The sequence below is a fragment of the Phacochoerus africanus genome, chromosome 1 (genome assembly GCF_016906955.1).
Source record: "Phacochoerus africanus isolate WHEZ1 chromosome 1, ROS_Pafr_v1, whole genome shotgun sequence".
Taxonomy (NCBI): Eukaryota; Metazoa; Chordata; class Mammalia; order Artiodactyla; family Suidae; genus Phacochoerus; species Phacochoerus africanus.
Genome location: NC_062544.1, coordinates 14201254 through 14221831, shown reverse-complemented (window position 1 = coordinate 14221831; position 20578 = coordinate 14201254).

Sequence of the window (20578 nt, the reverse complement as noted above, 5' to 3'; positions counted from 1 at the left end):
TAACACAACTTCACACCCATGCTGGTCCTTGAGCCAACTAGCTAGTTCAAGTATTTTTTTTTCTTTTCTCTGTGGTAATGGGTTTTTAGTTTTTGCATATGTCTGGACAAACATGGGGACATAAAAAGGCCCCTTGTTTGGTATAGGGAACCATCCAACATCTTGAAACCCGGTGAATATTCTTCATATTGCACTTGAAAAAAAACACCTCTAATGATGCTGTGTAGACTAGTGTTTAAGGATTTATGTCAGCTTAGGGATCAGGAATAATTGTGAAAGAGACCTGGTTTGTTACTTTGGAGCTGTGTGATGTTGGGCAAGTAACTTCACCTCTCTGAACTGCAGTTTTCTGAACAATAAGAATAATTGCACATACCTAGTAGAATTGTTGTAGAGGGTTAAGGACTATACACAGAAATGGGTGCATATTACTAGCAGTAGTAGAATCCTGGTGTTTCCCACTTGTGTTTTTAGCAACAGCACACAGCATCCCCTCCCCATTCTACAATGTCTCTGGGACATCCATCTTGAAACCTCCAAGTTGCTAGGATGAGGCCAGCTTTGAAAAAATGATTGGGAGGGACATAAGTTTATCTTACTCAATTGTCCACCTGGCTCCCAGTGTCCCAGCTTCTGTCTCTCCTTAATGTGATGGTACAATTGTAGGAAGGAACCAGCCACTCGTCACCTCCTCACATTTGTAGAAAGCCTTTCAGAACACTTTGACCTCTCCTTTGAGTGTCATGAAAGCTGTAGTGAAAGGTGAAGAAACTGAGCATTAGTGAAGAGCAATTGACTTATCCCATGACAAGCAGCTCCTCCTTGGAAGAGAAGAACTCAAATTTGCCAAGGAAGAGTTCAACTTAGTACAGAGATGGAATGCATATATTGGTAGTTATGAGTATTCAAACATTTTCCTAAAATTTCTTTGAAACATAATTTATAAAAATAAATATGTATTTGGTCTTTGTTTTTGGCACAGAACTTTTAAAACCCTTGAAATTTCCAAAATGATAAGAGCACTAGGCACATCTTTTGTTCTAGCGGTTAGTCTTTGACCCTGGGTCCCAACACAGGGTTCTTGAAAGCCTTGTATTTTCCTGGGTGGTAGGAGTGTCTTTGTTCCAATAAGGTGACTCTGGGTAGGCTTCTGGATGAGGGCTGGTCACCATAAAGACCAAGCCATGAATAGAAGCTTGGAATTTTCAGCCCTGCCCCCCCATTTTCTTGAGAAGGGAGAAGGGTAAAAATGGAGTTAATGAGCTATCATGTCTATGGGATGAAGCCTCCAAAAAACCCTTCAAAGTATGAGGTTCGGAGAGCTTCTGGATTGATGAATACATTGAGGTGCTAGTAGAAAGGTTCAGAGAGCTTCTGGATTGGTAAAGGTATGGAGGTGCTAGGAGAGTACCATGCTTTGAGAGTGCCCTTTTCCCCAAACCTTGCCCTGATGCATATCTTCAATCTGGATGGTCCTGAGTTATGTCCATTTATAATTAACCAGTAATCTAATAAGCAAAATGTTTTTATGAGTTCTGTAAGCCACTCTAGCCAATTATTTGGACCCAAGGAAAGGGTCATTGGAAAGCTTCAGGCTATACCTGGTCAGTGAGAAACACAGGCGGTAACTTGGGCCTACGACTGGCAACTGAAATAGGATAGAAACGGTCTTGTGGGACTGAGCCCTTAACCTGTGGGATCTGACACTATCTCCATCTAGATGGTGTCAGAATTGTGTTACATTGTAGGGCATACAGCTTGTGTCATGGAGAATTGCATGTTGGTGGTGTGGGAAATGCCCCCAACTCCAGGTTGGAGTTGGTGATCAGAACCACTTCAGTGCCCTAAAATCAAGCCAATATTTCTTTGTTCTAAATGTTTTTTTTTTTTTTGTCTTTTTAGGCCCACATCTGTGGCATATGAAGGTTTCCAGGCTAGGGGTTGAATCAGAGCTGTAGGTGTTGGCCATAGTCATAGCCACAGCAATGTGGGATCCGAGCCGCATCTGTGACCTACAGCTCATGGCAATACTTGATCCTTAACCCACTGATCAAGGCCAGGGATTGAACCCACCTCCTCATGGTTGCTAGTCAGGTTTATTAACCACTGAGCCAGAATGGAAACTCCTAAATTTATTTTTATAAACAAATTTTACTCTTTTCATTAAATTAGGAAAACACAGGAAAGCCCAAATCCTAAAAGCACTATCCTTCCCTGAATTTCCTATGCAAATAGAGTTGTGCATAAATTTTTTTCTAATTTTAAATGTATTCACTCTTATTTTATGCTTATGAGTAATAGTGATAATTGTAAAAATTTCTATAAATTTCTAAAATTTCTATGAATTTTAGCAGTGAACACACTAAAAAGTATAAATCACTGTAGTTCAGTCATTCAGAATTATCACTGTTCATCAATCATTTTGGTTCTTTTTTTTTTTTTTCCACACAGAAGGCACATGGAAGTTCCTGGGTAAGGTATAGAATCTGAGGCACATCTCCAGCCTACATTACAGCTGCAGCAACATCAGATCCTTAACCCACTGCGCTGGGCCAGGATGGAACTGGCAATACCACAGACACAGTCAGATCACTAACCCACTGTGCCACAGTGAGAACTCTGGTTCATATATTTTTGCAGATTTTTCACACATAAATGCGGTTACAAAAATGAGATCATAATGTTACTTAAGTTCTCTTTCTTTCTTTATGTAACGTCCTAAACACTTTTCCATGATGCTAGATTTCCTCCACATTTTCAAAAACTTTTTATTATGAAAAATTTCAAACCATATAGAAGTAGCACAAATATTATCATAAACTTTCTGTACCCAACATTCAAATTAAACAATCACCAATCACCATTCCATACTTCCTAGTTCCCCCCATGGAGTTTTAAAAAGCAATGTGCAGATATTTTACCCATAAACATTTCAGAGTGCATCTGTAAAAGATTTGGAATCTTTAAAAAATTACAAACCCAAAATTGTGATCATTCATTAATATCATCAAATATCCAATGTTCAACTTTCCCTATTGTCTCACAAATGACCTTTTTTTAATAAAAAAAAAAAAGTTGTATGTTTGAAGCAAGATTGAAGGAACATCTGCTCCTTGCACTTGATTCAGCTATATCCTGAGTCTTTTTCTCTATATATTTCCATTTGCTCTTTTTTTTCCTTTGTATATTTTTATTGTTGAAGAAAAAACTAGGTTTGTTTTATAGAGTCCTTACATTCTGAATTTTCCTGATTGCATCCCCTTGTTGTCATTTAATATGTTTCTCTCTCCTCTGGATTTTCTATCAATTGGTAGTTTGATCTAGGGTTTTGACAGAACACTTCCTGGTGGTGGGTTGTACTTCTCCCAGGAAGTACAAGTCTAGAATACAACTTTTACTGGTATACTTGTATAGATACAACATAATCTTTTTATCCAAGTCCCTTTCTATTGGAATTCAAATTATTTCTGACATATATTGTGATTATCAACACTGAGATGACAGCAAATTCTTTTCTTTAGAATAGATTCCTGAAAGTAAATTCAGTGCCAGAGCTTGAAAAGTATGACCTCATAAAAGGCTCCATGGGCTTAAGTTTTCTGAGAGGTTCTCTTTGGTTACTCCGAGCTCGGCCAGAGCACAAAATGTCGTTGAGTCTGAGGATAAGTGAGGAGATGTCCCATTCCACTGAGGTCTCTCTCACTTTGGTTTGCTGTTGCCTGTGTTAGCGAGCAGCGCAGAGGCTACACGTAAAATCAGGGCTCCATGATGGCAGATGCACCCACTCCCCATTCTAACCCAAGGCCTCTCTTCTTCTTGGGACAGCTGGGCACACATCTCAGTTTCAGCACCTTTTCACCTTTTCAGCACCGTTTCACCTTTTCAGCACCTTTTCACAGAGACTAGACATGTGGAGGAAAGGGTCTTGCAGGTCAAAGGAGCATCGTTCCCTTGGAGCCTTTGTTAGATTTATAATGCCTGATTCTGCCCTCATAACTTCTTGTGACACCACATAGGTGCTTAGCTAAGCTCCTCCCACATGATAACTCGTTTGTCATTGGGATCAGTGCAGCAGGCCAGCCTGAATCTCCCCACGACTTTTGTTGGGAACCAAAACACCTGAATCATTCTAGAATCTCTAATAGCTCAGTTCTTCACCAGAAGGTGAAGCAGCCCCTTATCTACTCTGGTTTGAAGGAGAATGGAGGGGCAATCCCCACCACACTTCCAGCCTGGAAGCATTCAACTCTGTCATATAATGGTGCGTGCCTGTAACAGGCAAGATATAGCAGGTCAACTGCCAACTCCTGTTGCCTGAGAAGGCAGCCCAGAGCACTGAAGAAGACAGAGGCACTTTGCATGTCCAAGGGATCTTACTGAGAAAGCAACAGGCCAACCAGATAACTTTAAGGACCTGGGAGAAGTGAGTTGAGCACAGGCCCTGTGTTCCTGATGCCCCAATCTTGGGTGGGATCACTTCTTGCAACAAGTGGGCAGAGGTCATAGTAGATCTGGAAGTAGGTAGAAATGCTGAATATAAACAAAGATGACAATAGAACCTACTGATTCAGGATGCTGAATTCTACTGCCTTGAGAGGAACTCTGGAGTCAGGCTTTGTAGCAGTCCAGCCTTGTTTAGCTTATCAAACCTGGAGGGAACAAAAGCCCCAGGATCCACCCAGTCCAGCAGAAACAAGTCTGAACAAGCTGGGCACTGTCCAGCAGATACCCAGGCATTTTGACGGTTCAGTTCTGACCACCAGCCAAATGTAAATCAAGAACTTGAAGTCATCCATCATGCTTTAGCCATGCGTGAGGTTAATACCCTGTCTTCGAGAAGCACACAAAGGGCCATTTGAGTAGGAAAGTCCCACTGAATCATGCTGAAACATACATACCACATTTGGATCATCTTTCTGAACAACGTCTTGGTTTGGAAGGCACAGCTGTTGCTGAAATCTCTGAAAACAGCCTGCTGTTCTCTGTGGAAGTGAGGGTAGATTAGCGTGGTTAACTTGAGACACGCTAAAGCCCTCCAGCTCACCCCTTCCCCCAAATAGCCAAGCTGCTGGGAGCCAGATGCTGGTGTTTGCCACAATATCCATGTCTGCTTGCCAGTGGGCAAAGCTCAGTGGTAGCTGAACATCTTGTAGGACTTTAAGAATGTCAGTACCCGTCTCAGGGGCTTGGTTCCCTTGAACGAAGGCACGAAAAGGCTCTCCTTCTCACTGGAAAGTCCCCTCAGGAATAAACACTGAGCACTTCTGTTTTCTGGCAGGATGATGATTTAGGCGAAGTGTCTTTCTCTGACTCAGCCCCCAGAAGTGTAGATTTTGGAGGATCTCACGAAACGAGACATGGAGCAAGAATAAAGCCAAAATCAGGTTTATGCCTCTAACAGCTGTGGTTTTCAAATTGTTTCAGATTGCAGAAGTTCAAACAACAGCTGCAGATTTATTCCTTGTTCTTGGGATGGGAGGTGACGGGTGCATATACAATGGAGACACGAGTGCCACGACTATTTTCTACTTCATTAAATCCCAAGTCACATCTTGGGTCCTGTGAAATAAGATGGAAACCTAGTTATCTGCTACAACCTAAATGAATCTGCTACAATCTAAATGAGTACATGGAGTTAGTTGCTTCTAGCCCCTATGACTTTCCAAATTCAGATTAATATTTTCACTTAAAGATGCCCCAGACTCTTGGAGTTGTAAGACACCTTCAGTTATCTAGTTATATATACAGTTATCTATATATAGATAGTTATCTATTTATAGATAGATTAGTTCCAAGACACCTTCAGTTATCTAGTTATATAGTTATTTATATATAGATAGTTATCCATTTAGTTATCACTTATCTAGTTATATAAGAACCACATGGTCCTCTTGTGTCATTCCTCATTTGTATGTCCATGACAGATTTCTTTCTTAAGGACAGACAGTTTAAAGGCTTTTGACAAACACTGACAAATTGCTCTCCAATAAAGCTCAAAGCAGGGGGATAGCAGTGTCTGAAGAACCAACTTACAAGTTTTTTTTTAGCAACTTCACAGACATGAAAGCTCAGTATTTCTGTTGTCCTTTTATTCTCCTGCCTGTGTGTTTTGAGTGTCAAGATGGAGGATGGAATCCCCAAGGCAAAATCCACACTTTTGCAGTCCCCATGGTGAAAACCATGACTGAACATATAATAATAATGAATTAACATTTACTGAAAATTTACTAAGTGCCAGACGTTAGGCATTAGCTCATAGAATTCACAACAACCCATTTTGTCAGGGAAACTTAGAAGGGTTAAGGCGACTTGCCTGATGCCACACAGGGACCAAGCTTGGGTAAATCTGACAAGAGCCTGCATACCAACCCATTTGCCATGCTGCCTCCACACAGTCACTACAAATATTTATACATAGGCTGGTTAATTGGTTGTTTTTTTCTGGTAGGATGGACCTGAGCAACTCAGAAGGGAGCAGTCATAAAAATGGGCTAAAAATGCAATTAGTTCTTCTAGTCAATTCTGACTAGAGTAGCCCCAGTGGATTTCAGCAATGTTAAGCTGAGTCTGAGGGTATGACCTGAGGTAGTATTTTTATTAAGGATTTCTTATGACTGGAAACTCTAAGAAGGAAGCTTGAATTATCCCATATAAAAATACAGCCATCTAAGATCATCAGTGGCATTTCCTTTTTATAGCATTTGGCACTAATAATAGCTCCAAACTCCTCAACCCAACTTTCCAGCTTTTTAAAAGAACAGTGTTTATGAGAATGTTTGAATGCTTGTGACTGGTGGGATTTATTCCAACCAGAGTATCCTGTGGCTTCTCTGAAGGAGAAGGTAAAGGGCTCAGAGTTGATGGCTATTACAGTCTCTGTGCTGCCCAAGGACCCTGTGAGGGGCCCCTGGCTGCTGAGTGAGAGCCAGAGAGAGAGAGAGAGCCCTCTATGGAAGTGAGGCAGTGGCATGAGGCTGGAGGACAAGAGAGGCCATGAGGGTTTTTATGGACAACTCAGAACTGTCAGATGATCTGTCCTAGGTTCTAGGGAGCTGAGTGGAAAAAACAGGCCCCTTTCTCCATTGTTGTCCTTTGGGCAGCCCTGCTCCTGCCAGGCCAGCATTCCGTGTCAGATGGGACCTGAGGAGGGACTGCAACCTCTCAGCGTGTGAAAGGTCTCAGCAAAGTGGAGAGTGATTTTATTTTTATGTATTTATTTATTTTTGTCTTTTATCTTTTTTTTTTTTTTTTTTTTTTAGGGTCGCACCTGCAACATATGGAGGTCCCCAGGCTAGGGAGTCTAGTTGAAGTTGTAGTCACTGGTCTATGCCAGAGCCACATCAACGTGGGATTCAAGCCAGAGTCTGAAACCTACACCACAGCCCATGGCAATGCTGGATCCTTAACCCACTGAATGCGGCCAGGGATTGAACCCGAGCCCTCATGGATGCCAGCCGGGTTCATTAACCACTGAGCCACAATGGGAACTCTGGGAGTGATTTTATAAACTAAATTATTCCCTGAAGTTTTCCTGCCCTTGCCAACTGTACGTGTTCCATAGCATGTCTACCCACATCTCTCTCCTTGCCACAGGGCTTGTGAGACAATTCGCCATGTTTCAGGCTTCTTTTTAAAAAAAATTGCTGGAGGTGTAATTTACATACAGTAATATGTGCCTATTTTAAGTGTACATACAGCTCAATACATTTCGATAAAAGTGTGCACTCATACAGCCATCACCACAGTCAAGATTTAGAACACTTCCATCACCTCAAAAAATCTTACTTGCCCCTTCCAGGCAATTGCCACCCCTCACCCCCTATCTTCTGCCACTGCAGCTTAGTTCTGCCTTTTCCAGAATCTCATGCACATTAAACCACACAGTATGTAGTATTTTGTCCCCTGCTGCCTTCACTTGGCATTACGTTTTTGAGATTCATTGTATGCCTTAATAGTTCTTTTTTTTAAACTGCTGAGTAATATACTATTTTATGAATGTATCATAATCTGTTTAGCCATTTGAGTTAGCCATTTTTTGATTATTATGAATGGAGGTTGTATGCACATTATTGTAAAAACCTTTTTTTAAAAAAGTTTTAAATGATTTTAATTTTTTCCATTATAGTTGGTTTACAGTGTCCTGTCAATTTCTACCATACAGCAAAGTGACCCAATCATACACACACACACATATATATACATAGTTTTTCTTACATTACACTCCATTATGTTCCCTCATAAGTGACTGGATATAGTTCCCTGTGCCATACAACAGGATCTCATTGCTTATCCACTCCAAATGCAATAGTTTGCATTCATTAACCCCGGACTCCCAGCCCATCCCACTTGTTCCCCCTCCCCTTTGGCAACCACAATTCGGTTCTCCAAGTCCATGAGTTTCTTTTCTGTGGAAAGGTTCATTTGTGCCTTATGTTAGATTCCAGATAGAAGTGATATCATATGGTATTTTTCTTTCTCTTTCTGACTTCACTTAGTATGAGAATCTCTAGTTCCATCCATGCTGCTGCAAATGACATTTTGTTCTTTTGGCTAAGAAAAATCTTTTTGTGAGTATATGCACTCATTTCTCTTGGGCAAAATCTAGGAGTGGAGTTGCTGGGTCATAACATAAGTATGTGGTTAACTTAATAAGAAACGGCCACACTGTTTTTCAAAGTGGAGTATCTGAAAGTTTCAGGTGTTTCACATCCTTACCAGTTCTTGGTATTACCAGTCCGTTTAAATTTAGTCATTCAAGGAAGTGTAAAGTGTTATTTCATATGGTCTTCATTTGAATTTCCCTGAGAACTAATCACATTGAACATCTTTTCATGTGCTTGTTATCCACTAATATATTATCTTTTTTGAAAAGTTTTTTCACATCTTCTGTCTATTTAAAAAGATTGAGATATCTTTTTCTTGACTTTTCAGAGTTCTTTATATATTCTGGTTGCAAGCCCTTTATTTTATCTGATATTTACAATTTGCAATATTGAGGTAAAGGTCAAGATTTCTCTTTTTTCTATAAGATATACAGTTGTTCCAGTACCATTTGTTGAAAAGATCATTCTTTTCCTATGGAATTACCTTACTACTTCTGTCAAAAATATGCTGAACGAAAATGTGGGTTTACTTCTGGTTCTGCTACTTGCCAGCTTCATGACCTTAGAGAAAGACTTAGTCTCTCTGAGGCTCCATTTCCTTATCTGCAAAATGGGATGGTAGCACCTATTTCTAGGGTTTTTTTTTTTTTTCCTTCAAAGAACATGTGTAAATAATTTGCCACTGTGCTTGGACTGTGGACTGAACACTAACACCAATTATGTATATACAAGGCTGTTTTCCATTCCCAAAGCACTTTTGAATATATTATTTGATATGATCTTGTTTAATTCTTCTCTCTCATGCTTTAAGGCCCTGCCCCCCTCCAAGAGAAAGAACTGCAAGATACTCATCCTTGCTCTTCATCTGTACTCAGTAGAAGTTGTAGGTGTAATTTCCTAAAGGACAGAAGTTGTGTTTATTCTACTTTGCATTCTTTCCTGGTATTTAGAGAGTTCCTAGCCATATACACTAGATGCTCAGTGGTAGTGTGGTTTCATCTAGTGAGATGAGAATTTATCTAAATTCTTCTTGAAATCAGTCATGTTTCCAGTTTTTTTCCATCTCTTTTTCCCTCCCTAGCTAAAGTCCTTCTACTCTTCCATCTTGTCTCAGTCTCCAAGCTGTGCTCCAGTCTTTCTTCATATCTTATTGTCTGTCTCTCTGTCTCTGCAGTTTAAGACATTGTATTTAATCTTTCTCTTCAAATGCTTAGTTTAAGTTTGTTCCTCATAATTTCTAACATTAGCCTTAGTAATTTACTGCTCTTCTCAGAAATTATCTGAGAGCATTAGCCAATCCACAAAGGCCAAGTCTGTTCACACCATTTTTGGACTTCCTAGTTCCTGACTTCTCTTTTTCCCTCCCTAGAGATCTCATGGGTTCATGGAGTTCCTGTCATGGCTCAGTGGTAATGAACCCTGCTACAGTCCATGGGGATGTGAGTTCGATCCCTGGGCTCTCTCAGTGGGTGAAAAGATCCAGCGTGGCCGTAAGCTACAGTGTAGGTTGCAGAGGTGGCTTAGATCCTGCGTTGCTGTGGCTACGGCATAGGCCAGGAGCTGTAGCTCTGATTCAACCCCTAGCCTGAGAACTTCCATATGCCACAGGTGCGGCCCTAAAAAGAAAAAAAAAAAAAGAAAGAAAGAAAGAAAGAAAGAAAGAAAGAAAGAAAGAAAGAAAGAAAGAAAGAAAGAAAGAAAGAAAGAAAGAAAACAGAGATCTCATGGGTTCTGAACCACCTTTGATGATCAGCCTCTGACAGCCTACCCTCTGCCTGGCTTGCTTCCACCCTCCCTGTGTTTCCAATACCCTCACTCTTAATATATCTAAAACCACATGCATTTGCAGTATCCGAATCAAAGCTCTTCTGTTGCAAGAAGCAGAAACTCACTCAGATTAGTTCAAGTGGAAAGTGTTTATTGAAAGGCTGAAGGGAGACTCTCACACAAATGAAGGGGAGGGGGCTTGCAGGAGAGTTTGCTTGACTTGCATAATCAAGGAGAACCCCATCAAACGACAGCATTTGAAAGTCTGGCCATATTTGAAGAGGTGAACACGGTGTGAGATTTTTTTTTTTTTTCCAATAGATGGAACATCTTGGGTAAAGTCAAGAAGATAGGAATGTCCTACTCCTTCTCAGATACTGCTTGGTACTGTGGTTGTTTTGGAATCCAACCCATCCTTCCACCTGGATTCTGAATATGAATGTGATTTTATATTTCTTCATATCAGTTTAAGAACAAAATAATAAGGATTGTCACTACCACCACCATTATCACTATCATCATCACTCTCCGACACACAACTCTCCGACACACGATGGGCCAGGTATAGCACTAAATTATTTCTCTGCCCTCGGCATTCACTCCCTCTGCCTGCTGTGGTGATCTAAGATGCAGTCTCATAAGTTTAGCTCTGAGTTAGATGCTAACAGCAATTCTTTCTTTCTTTCTTTCTTTCTTTCTTTCTTTCTTTCTTTCTTTCTTTCTTTCTTTCTTTCTTTCTTTCTTTTTTTTTTTTTTTGATTTTTTGCTTTTTAGAGCTGCACCTGAGGCATATGGACTTTCCCAGGCTAGGGGTTGAATTGGAGCTACAGGTGCCAGCCTGCCAGCCTATGCCAGAGCCACAGCAATGTGGGATCTGAGCCACATCTGCAACCTACACTGCAGCTCATGGCAATGATGGATCCCTGACCCACCAAGCAAGGCCAGGGGTCAAACCCTCATCCTCATGGATACTAGTTGGATTCCTTTCTGCTGTGCCACAACGGGAACTCCCACTAACAGCAATTTTTTGTATCTGTATAACTCTTTGTAGTGCATTTTGAATTACTTAACAATCCTTCCATCTATTCACTCATTCAGTTAATATATACTTAGTAATAATAGTTATACTATGGGTCCACCATAAGAGAAGGATTGTGCCATATATAGAGGCTATAGTGATAATCAAAAGAGTCATACAGTTTTGGTCACGGCCATCATGGAGTTGGGAGTCTAGGGAATTGTTTTAATTTTTGAAACATAAATCAGTTGAATTGTGATGTAAAAGGTATTTCTTACTAAGGGTCATGATAAAAAACCAAAACAAAACATGGAAACACACTAGTTTAGTGGAAGCCATTGTAGGAGATTCCTCAAACTGTCCTCCTCACAGACATTGGAATGTTCATGGAGGCTAGTGCAAGAGACAGAAAATATTAGTACTATTTTGCTTTTAATAGTATCTATCAGATATTGTTCCTTGCAGGGGGAGCAAAGTTATCAAACAAATCAGTCCTTGCCTTCAGCACTTTGGGGGCTCTCCATTACCTTCAGGATCAAGGTTCAACATCTTAGCCTGATACAGAAGCCGCTTCTAGATGATCTGGCTTCTCTTTATCTTTCTGGCTCCCTTCACCACTGTTCATACCACTCACTCCCTCCTCCCCAGATGCCCTGATCCCAGATACCTGGAAACACCTACTCAACTTTGAACACTCAGTTAAGTGTCACTTCCTTTGTGCCTTTGACCTCCTCCTCCAAGCAAAACCGAAACTGCTTCTCGTCTGGTCTTTCACTATCACCTTTCTTATCACTCTTTTTGTCATGGTACTCTCCTTCCTTTGGGAAGATCTGCTCCCCACACCACCCCCAACTCTCTGTGTGGTGCTGATAACAAGCAAGGCTGTTAGAGTAGGCTTGTGATTCTGGTTTAAAACCCTGTATTCTAGCTACTGAAGTTAGTCCAAGGATGGTATATAACCAAAGCAAGGATGGTATATAATCACAGCCCATGAGCCTTTTGTGTTGAGATGTTTTAAGTCTCTAAATGCTCATAAACATACAGTCTCTAGGTTTATGGTGACTTTGTTTGTCTACAGCCCTTCTCCTTCTACCACACTGTAAATTCCTTCAAGTCAGGGACTTGTCTTTGATTTAAACAATATGTGTGTATGAATTTGTGTGTATAAAAGCAATATGTTCTCTTTGTAGGTAATTTGTAGGCAGTTCCTCTGCAGAAAAATTTTAAAACACACAAAAATGTTGTTAGACACTTGTAATCCTTCCTCTCCCAAAGACATTTTAACACCATTTTTATAATACAGATACACACAAAACTCACCTTTTACACAATTAGGGTATAATTGAACATGTGACTTGATAACTCATTTTTTCACTTAATGACCTATTGTGAAAACTTTCCCCTACAATTGGCTATTTTTCCATATGATTTTTATTAGCTATTATTCTGTCAAGTGGATAAACTGTGTAATGATCTATTCATCAAAAATCTATTAGATAGTTAAGTGGAATTTTACTTAAATATTTTTCTCATTATTATAAAAAGTGCTGTGTCTGATTTATACCAAAGGTGACACTGCAGAGAATGGTATTGTCATTAAATGATGCTGGTCAATGAAATAGCCACATGGCAAGCTTATTAGTTATCTACTGCCCTGTAACAATGTTACCACAAACTTATGCTTTAACACAACCCACACTTATTATCTTAAAATTTCTGTAGACAATAGTTTGGGTTGGTTTAGCTAGGCCTTCTGCTTCAGGGCCTCACAGGATTATAATCAAGATGTTGGTTGTAAGCAAATGTTCTACTGGGGAAGTTCCTGCAATCAAACTCATGTGGTTATTGGTGGAATTTGATTTATTTCTCTTTTTTTCTTCTTTTTATGACTGCACCCATGGCATATAGAAGTTCCTGGGCTAGGGTTTGAATCAGAGCTGCAGCTACAGGTCTATGCCACAGCCACGGGAACATCAGTTCCGAGCCACAATGGCAACCTATGCCACAGCTCGCGGCAATTCAGGATCCTTAACCCACTGAGCGAGGCCAGGGATCCAACCCACACCCACATGGAGACTATGTTGGGTCCTTAACCCACTAAGCCACAATGAGAATTCCCAGATTTCATTCAGGCTGCCAAGCTGAGGGCCTGGTTTTTGCTGACTATTGGCCCTATACCAACCTCACCTCCTTGCTGCGTGCATCACTCCATGGAATAGCTCATAAATGGCAGCTGGCTTCCTCAAAGCCAGGGGGGTGAGGGGAGAGACACTCCTCTGAAGTGTTAGTTTTAAGTAATGTAATCATGTACCCATAATCCCATGTATCTTGCCACCTTTGTCATATTCTAGTTGTCAGAAGCAAGTCACAGGTTCCACACACACTTGCAAGGAAGGAATTAATCACACAAGAACATAAACACCAGGGTGGGAATCACAGACTGCTCGAGACTCAGCCTCAGTGAGGGTCCCAAGCTTTCTTGATAAATGATACCTTTAATGTCTCAGTCATTTTTCTCTTGGCACCTCTGGGCCAAAATAAATACCTAACAATTCTGTTTATTAAGTAGTTATATCCAAACAACTTAGTGTTTCTATCCTAATAACTTGGTAATAATTCAAAAAAGTAATACACATAAATTAAAAGGAAAAAATAACATTTTCTTTTACTTTTAAGCACCCACAATATTTACTAATATATTTGTGCTCTTATTGGGCTTTGGAATCAGATCAAACATCATTACTCTCATCTCCTGATTTCAAGTGATATTTACTTTGTATCACAGCAACTTCAAAAAGCCAAGCTTTGCAAAAATATGTCATTGAAGGGAATGTAATACAATTTTATTTTGAAACTGTGAACTACTTCAAGTTAATGATTTATGTGGTACCCAAAAGATATCACTGCTTCCATTAAAAATGTAAATTAATCCCATGACACCCCTGTGAATTCACTGCGACACCCAACAGTGACTTGGTACATAGTTTGAGAGCCATGGCCTTATGGCAAAAATTTTCCTGACCTTTACTTCACACCACAGAGAAAGTCAATTTCAGATAAATTATAGGTCTAAATGTAAAATTAAAACAGTAAAGCTTTTCGAGGAAAACATAGGAGAACATTTTTCTTATCCCAGAATTGGACACAGTTTCTTGAGAAGGACTCAAAAAGTACTAACCATAAAACAGATTGATAAATTTGGCTAATTAATATTATACTAAGAATTTCTTTTCATCAAAAAGGAGTGACATAGTTTCCACTGTGGCTCAGTGGGTTAAGAACCTGATTAATATCTGTGAGGATGTGGGTTCAATCCCTGGCCTTGCTCATCGGGTTAAGGATCTGGCATTGCTATGGCTGTGGCGTAGGCTGGCAGCTGTAGCTCTGATTCAGACCCTAGCATGGGAATTTCCACTTGCTGCACGTGCAGCCCTAAAAAGCAAAAAAAAAAAACCAAAACCAAAACCAAAACCAAAAAACCCCCCGGTGGGGGGGGGGTAGTGGAAAGGCACCTTGACTAGTGGAAGCAGATATTTGCCTACATATATCCCACCAAGGGCTCATAGCCAGGGTGTTTAAAGAACTCCAGCAAGCCAATGATAAAGACAGACTATTCAGTAGAAAAATGGGGAATAGACTCATACAGACTCTTCAGAAAAGAGGATGTCCAGTGGCCAATAATCATATGAAGAAATCTCAACTTCAATAATCATTAGGGAAATGAAAATTGAACAACAATGCAGTATGTGAATTACTGTTGCACCAGATGACTACAATTTTTAAAAAGGGGAACTCTCAGGAATTATCAAGGTTTTGAAGAAATCGGAACCGTCTTACAACACTGGTGGGGGTGTGCACTATTGGAGTCATTTTGTTAAATTGTTTAGCAATATCTGCTGAAGTGGATCATAGACTATGACCCAGCACCCTGTGGCCCAGCAATGCCATTCCTAGGCATATATCCCAAATAAATGGAGATATATATTGGGAGTTCCCTTTATGGCTCAGCAGTTAACGAACACGACTAGGGTCCATGAGGATGTGGGTTCAATCCCTGGCCTCGATCATGGGTAAGGATCCTGTATTGCCATGAGCTGTGGTGTAGGTCACAGACGTGGCTGGGATCCCCCGTTGCCGTGGCTGTGGCTACAGCTCTGATTCATCCCCTTGCCTGGGAACTTCCATATGCCAAGTGAGTGGCCCTAAAAAAAAAAAAAGCAAAAAAAAAAATGGAGATATATATTAACCAAAAGTGTGTTCACGACAGAATTGTTTATAATTTTCTCAGTCTGGGAACTATCCAAATGTCTATAAATGGCAGAATAAATAACTCGTGACACATTCCAATAATGGAATATCGTACAGAATGAGCAGTCTATAACTATATGAAGAATATAGGAGAATCTGCCAAACACAATGTTAAGCAGAAGAAACCAGGGCATCTCAGCTACTCCAAATCCTCACCCAACTGCAAACCACATACTGTGTGATTCTATTTATATAAAGTACAAAAAGAGGCCAAATTAATATATACTGTTAGAAGTCAGGCTAATAGTTATCCTTGGTGGGAAGGGGATTTGTGACCAGAGGGGGCAAAAGTGGATTTTGGAGTGCTAATCTCATATTCTCTTTCTTGATCTGGGTTACCAATTATATAGGTGTGTCTAGGTTGTGAAAATAGTGGAGCTGTGTAATTCCAATATGTGCACTTAATACATGTACGTATGCTGTACTTCAACAAAAATTTGAAAAAATAACTAATGCAGCAATGAACATCCTTGTAGCTATAACTGCAGACATTCCTTTTCTTTTTTTCTTTTGACTGGATTTCTACAAGTGAAATTGCTAAATCAAATGGTTTGAGCATTTTTATGGTTTTCAGTGTATGTTGCCAACTTGTCAGGGACTGCATTTATTTATCTTTGTTTCCCTGTGCCTAGCACTGTGACACCAATAGACATTTGTAGAATAGATGAATGGATGAACAAATGAAGGCCTTCTTTCAGTTCCTTGAATGGATCAGTCCCTTTCAAGCCTCAAAACGGTTCCTGTTTTCTCTGCCCATAACTCTTCCTTTTGTTCTTCATACTGCTGACTCTATCTAGCTTAAAAGACACTGAACTGAGAGCCTTTCCCAACCATGCTAAGTACTCCTCCATTCTTATTCTCTTTCTTAGCTCCTCTTGTTTACGAATTCCAATGCGTAATTACATTTTTTTTTACTTGTGTAATTTCTTGTTTATTTCCATTCTCCCACCATACTTTTAGTACCATGAAGATAGGAAAGACATGCATCTTGTCCACTATGGTAATCTCAGTACCTTGAATAGTGCATAGGACAGAGAAGGCCTTATGTTACTGAGGTATTTTCAGCCACAAGGGACAGATTCCTCACTCAGATGAGCTTAAGCAAAAAAAAAAAGAAAAGAAAAGTGGCTCATGTAATTGAGAAGTTCAAGGGGTAGGTTCATTTCAGACATGGCCCTCCATCTTTTCTATTTCTTGCCACTATCTGACTTAATTTTCAGTCAGGTTCTTTCCTGACATGGTAGCAAAGGACCACCCACAGCCCCAAATTTACCATCTCAGGAGAAAATAAAGCAACTTTTTGGTAGAGCTGTCAAGGGTCTGGAGGAAGACACTTATTAGTCCAGTTTAGGGCTGCATACCAATCAATGAGCCAAATACACTGGGTCTCGGATAGAGTCCTACACCCAGGCCTTGGTCCCCTGATGATCTCTGAGGGGAGAGACAGGAGGCTCCACCCGACCCAAACCACAAGCAATGTGAACAGGTACAAGGCCACCTGGGGCTGACTTATTTGCCTAACTCCTACTCTAGGTTTCCAATTAATCAGCTGCAGAGACTCAGCTCTCTTACCGGTTGTATGCAGCCATTAACCTAAAACTGGGCAGCTGAGACTACATATAATTGAGCTATTTTCCAGCTAAGTGGGACCAGCTGAAATTAAGTGCTTCCTTGAACCTTGATTACCATTTTTAATCAGGCAGCGTATTGGTGTTCCCTGAATGCCTTTGCCCTTTGCAATTTATTTGGGGTTTAGGTGGGTGTCTGCTCTTTGTAATAAATATGGGGGTGGAGTTATATATAATGTTTGCCTCCTTTCCAGTCTTTATCCTAAACTAAGTCTGTTTATACAGTTTTCTGGATCAATGTCAAGATCGCACTCCTACTGTTGCATTTTACCCACCTCTCTCTCCTGCTTCAAACAGACCACCTCAAAGTCGATTGAGTAAGTGACAAACAGGAATTTTCTCATTGGTATGCAGAGGTACATCAGATACATAAACTCACTGGCAGTGTTAGTATTCTTTGCCTTGCCGACTCATCACTTTAGGCTTCCAATTTGGCTCCTTTTTCAGAGTTTGTCCATGACCTTGAGGAAGTCAATTCCCTCCTTCTGGACCTCGGTAGCTCTTGCTATAAAATAAAGTAATTACCTTGTCTGTTGAACAAGATAGATTCTGAATGCCCACCCACCCCCCATCTCTGATCCCAGAATCACCTTTTCCCCCTCCATAGCAATCTGGTGATGAAAAGGTTAATTTTAAGTGTGGGGTGGCTACAGGATCAGCCGTATGATTTGTGGGTCCTTCTGCAAAATGAAAATGGTTTCTCTTGTTCAAAACTTATTAAGACTTTCAAGATAGCTACAGCAGAGCATTAGGCCAAGTATGGGGACCTTTTGAGAGGAGTCCTGTGCAGCTGCCCGGGTCACGCTTCTGTGAAGCCAACACTAGGTGTCTGAATTAATCAGGGAGGATTAACCAGCTATGCTCATGCTCCTCTTCAGAAGTATGCATTACGATTGTACCATCTTTTACAGCCAAATCAAATGCCTATAAAATAAATGAGTGATGTAGGCTGGGGGTGGTGGTGACCATGGGAGAATTTAGGCTTACTATTGCCCAACATTCTAATTTTTCAAGAGAAGTCTAATATCAAGATTTAAAAACAACAATAAACTATTTTTTTGTGGCTACAAAAAGTTTATTGTCTTGTACACCCATACAAATAATACATACTGATTTATACCAAATTAACGACATGAAAGAAGTATTGGTGAGTGACATCCAATCACGCACAGGCACTGAGCAAAATGCTTTGCATACCTTTTCTCATGCCAAATCACAACAAGTACTGACAGATGAGGAAACCAAGGCACAAAGAGATGGAATAATTTGCCCAAGTTTCAACAGCTTGAGCTGAGATTTTTTTTTTAATATAATGTGTATTTTTCATTATAGCTGGTTTACAGTGTTCTGTCAATTTTCTTCTGTATAGCATGGTGACCCAGTTACACGTACATGTACAGATTCTTTTTTCTCACATTTTCATGCTCCATCATAAGTGACTAGATATAGTTCCCAGCTCTGCATTGCAGGATCTCATTGCTTATCCATTCCAAAGGCAATAGTCTGCATCTATTAACCCCAAGTTCCCAATCCATCCTGCTCCCTCCCCCTCCCCCTTGGCAACCACAAGTCTATTCTTGGAGCTGAGATTTGAACTCAAGTCTATCTGACATCAGAGCCTAGGCTCTGAACTTCTAACCCATTTCTGCTCCCTGCATGCCAGCTGCTCTGAACTCTTGCAGTTCAGAGTGGATCACTCTGATTGATCCAGAGCCTGGCAGTTAGTGGGAACTCAGTGAAGCTTGGTTGAATGATTTTTTTTGAAAATGAAAACTGATTCATACCACTATGCTTTTATAAATATTGCTTTCTCTTCTTGAAATAATCTTCACTTGCAACTTCTTTGTCTACCTGGAAATTGTCTACTGATTCTTCAAGATTTATCTTAGTCATTACACAGAGTATGAAAAGAATTTATAGAACAGTTTCCTCCCCAAATCCAGTGGATTAGTCTTACTCATTTCTCAGTAATTTCCTCCATACTTTAAAATATCTTTTTTATGGCCCACTTACTTAATGTATTAAACTTTTTTAAAAAAAATATAGGAGTTTCCTGGTGACCTAGCAGTTAAGGATCCAGCATTGTCACTACTGTGGCTTGGATCACTGCTGTGGCTCAGGTTTGATCCCTGGCCAGGAACTTTCACATGCTGTGGGCATGGCCAAAAAAGTTTTTTTTTTTAAATATAAAGTAATTTATTCTAAAACATACTTTATTTTTCTTTTTTAATTTTGAGGTGTAGTTGATTTACAGTATTATATCTTTAAGGTTTAAAACAGGATTCACAATTTTTAAAGGTTATGCTCCATTTATAGTTATTATAAAATATTGGCTATATTTCTTGTGCTGTGCAATATAGCCTTGTAGCTTACTTATTTTATGCATAGTAGTTTGTATCTCTTAATCCCATACCCCTATCTTGTTCCTCTGCACTTATAACCACTAGTTTGTTCTCTATATTTATATCTCTGTATCTGTTTTGTTATATTCACTAGCTTGTTTTACTTTGTAGATTCCATATGTAAGTGATATAATACAGTATTTGTCTTTTTCTGTCTGACTGATTTCACTGAACATAGTATTCTCCAAGTCCATCCACGTTGTAGCAAATGGCAAAATTTCTTTTTATGGCTGAGTAGTATTCCACTGTATATATATATATACCACATCATCTTTATCCATTCATCTGTTGATGGACGCTTAAGTTGCTTCCATATCTTGGCTATTATAAATAGTGCTGCTATGGACATTGTAGTACATATGTCTTTTCAAATAAATGTTTTTGTTTTATTTGGATATACCCAGGAGTGGAATTACTGGACCATATGGTAGTTCTATTTTTGGTCTTTCGAGGAACCTCCATACTGTTTTCCATAGTGGCTTCACCAATTTACATTCCCACTAACATTGTACAAGGGTTCCCTTTTCTCCATATCTTCACCAACATTTGTTATTTGTGTTCTTTTTGACTATAACTATTCTGACCAGGGTAACATGACAGCTCATTGTGGTTTTGATTTGCATTTCTCTGATGACTAGTGATGCTGAACATGCTTTTTGTGTGGCTTTGGGCCATCTGTATGTCTTCTTTGGCAAAATATCTATTCAAGTCTTCTGCCCATTTAAAAATCAGGGTTTTTTTTTTTTTGATGTTGTATTGAATAAGGTATTTATATATTTTGGCTATAAACCCTTTATTACTCACATCATTTATAAATATTTTCTCCAATTCAGTAGGTTGTTTTTTCATTTT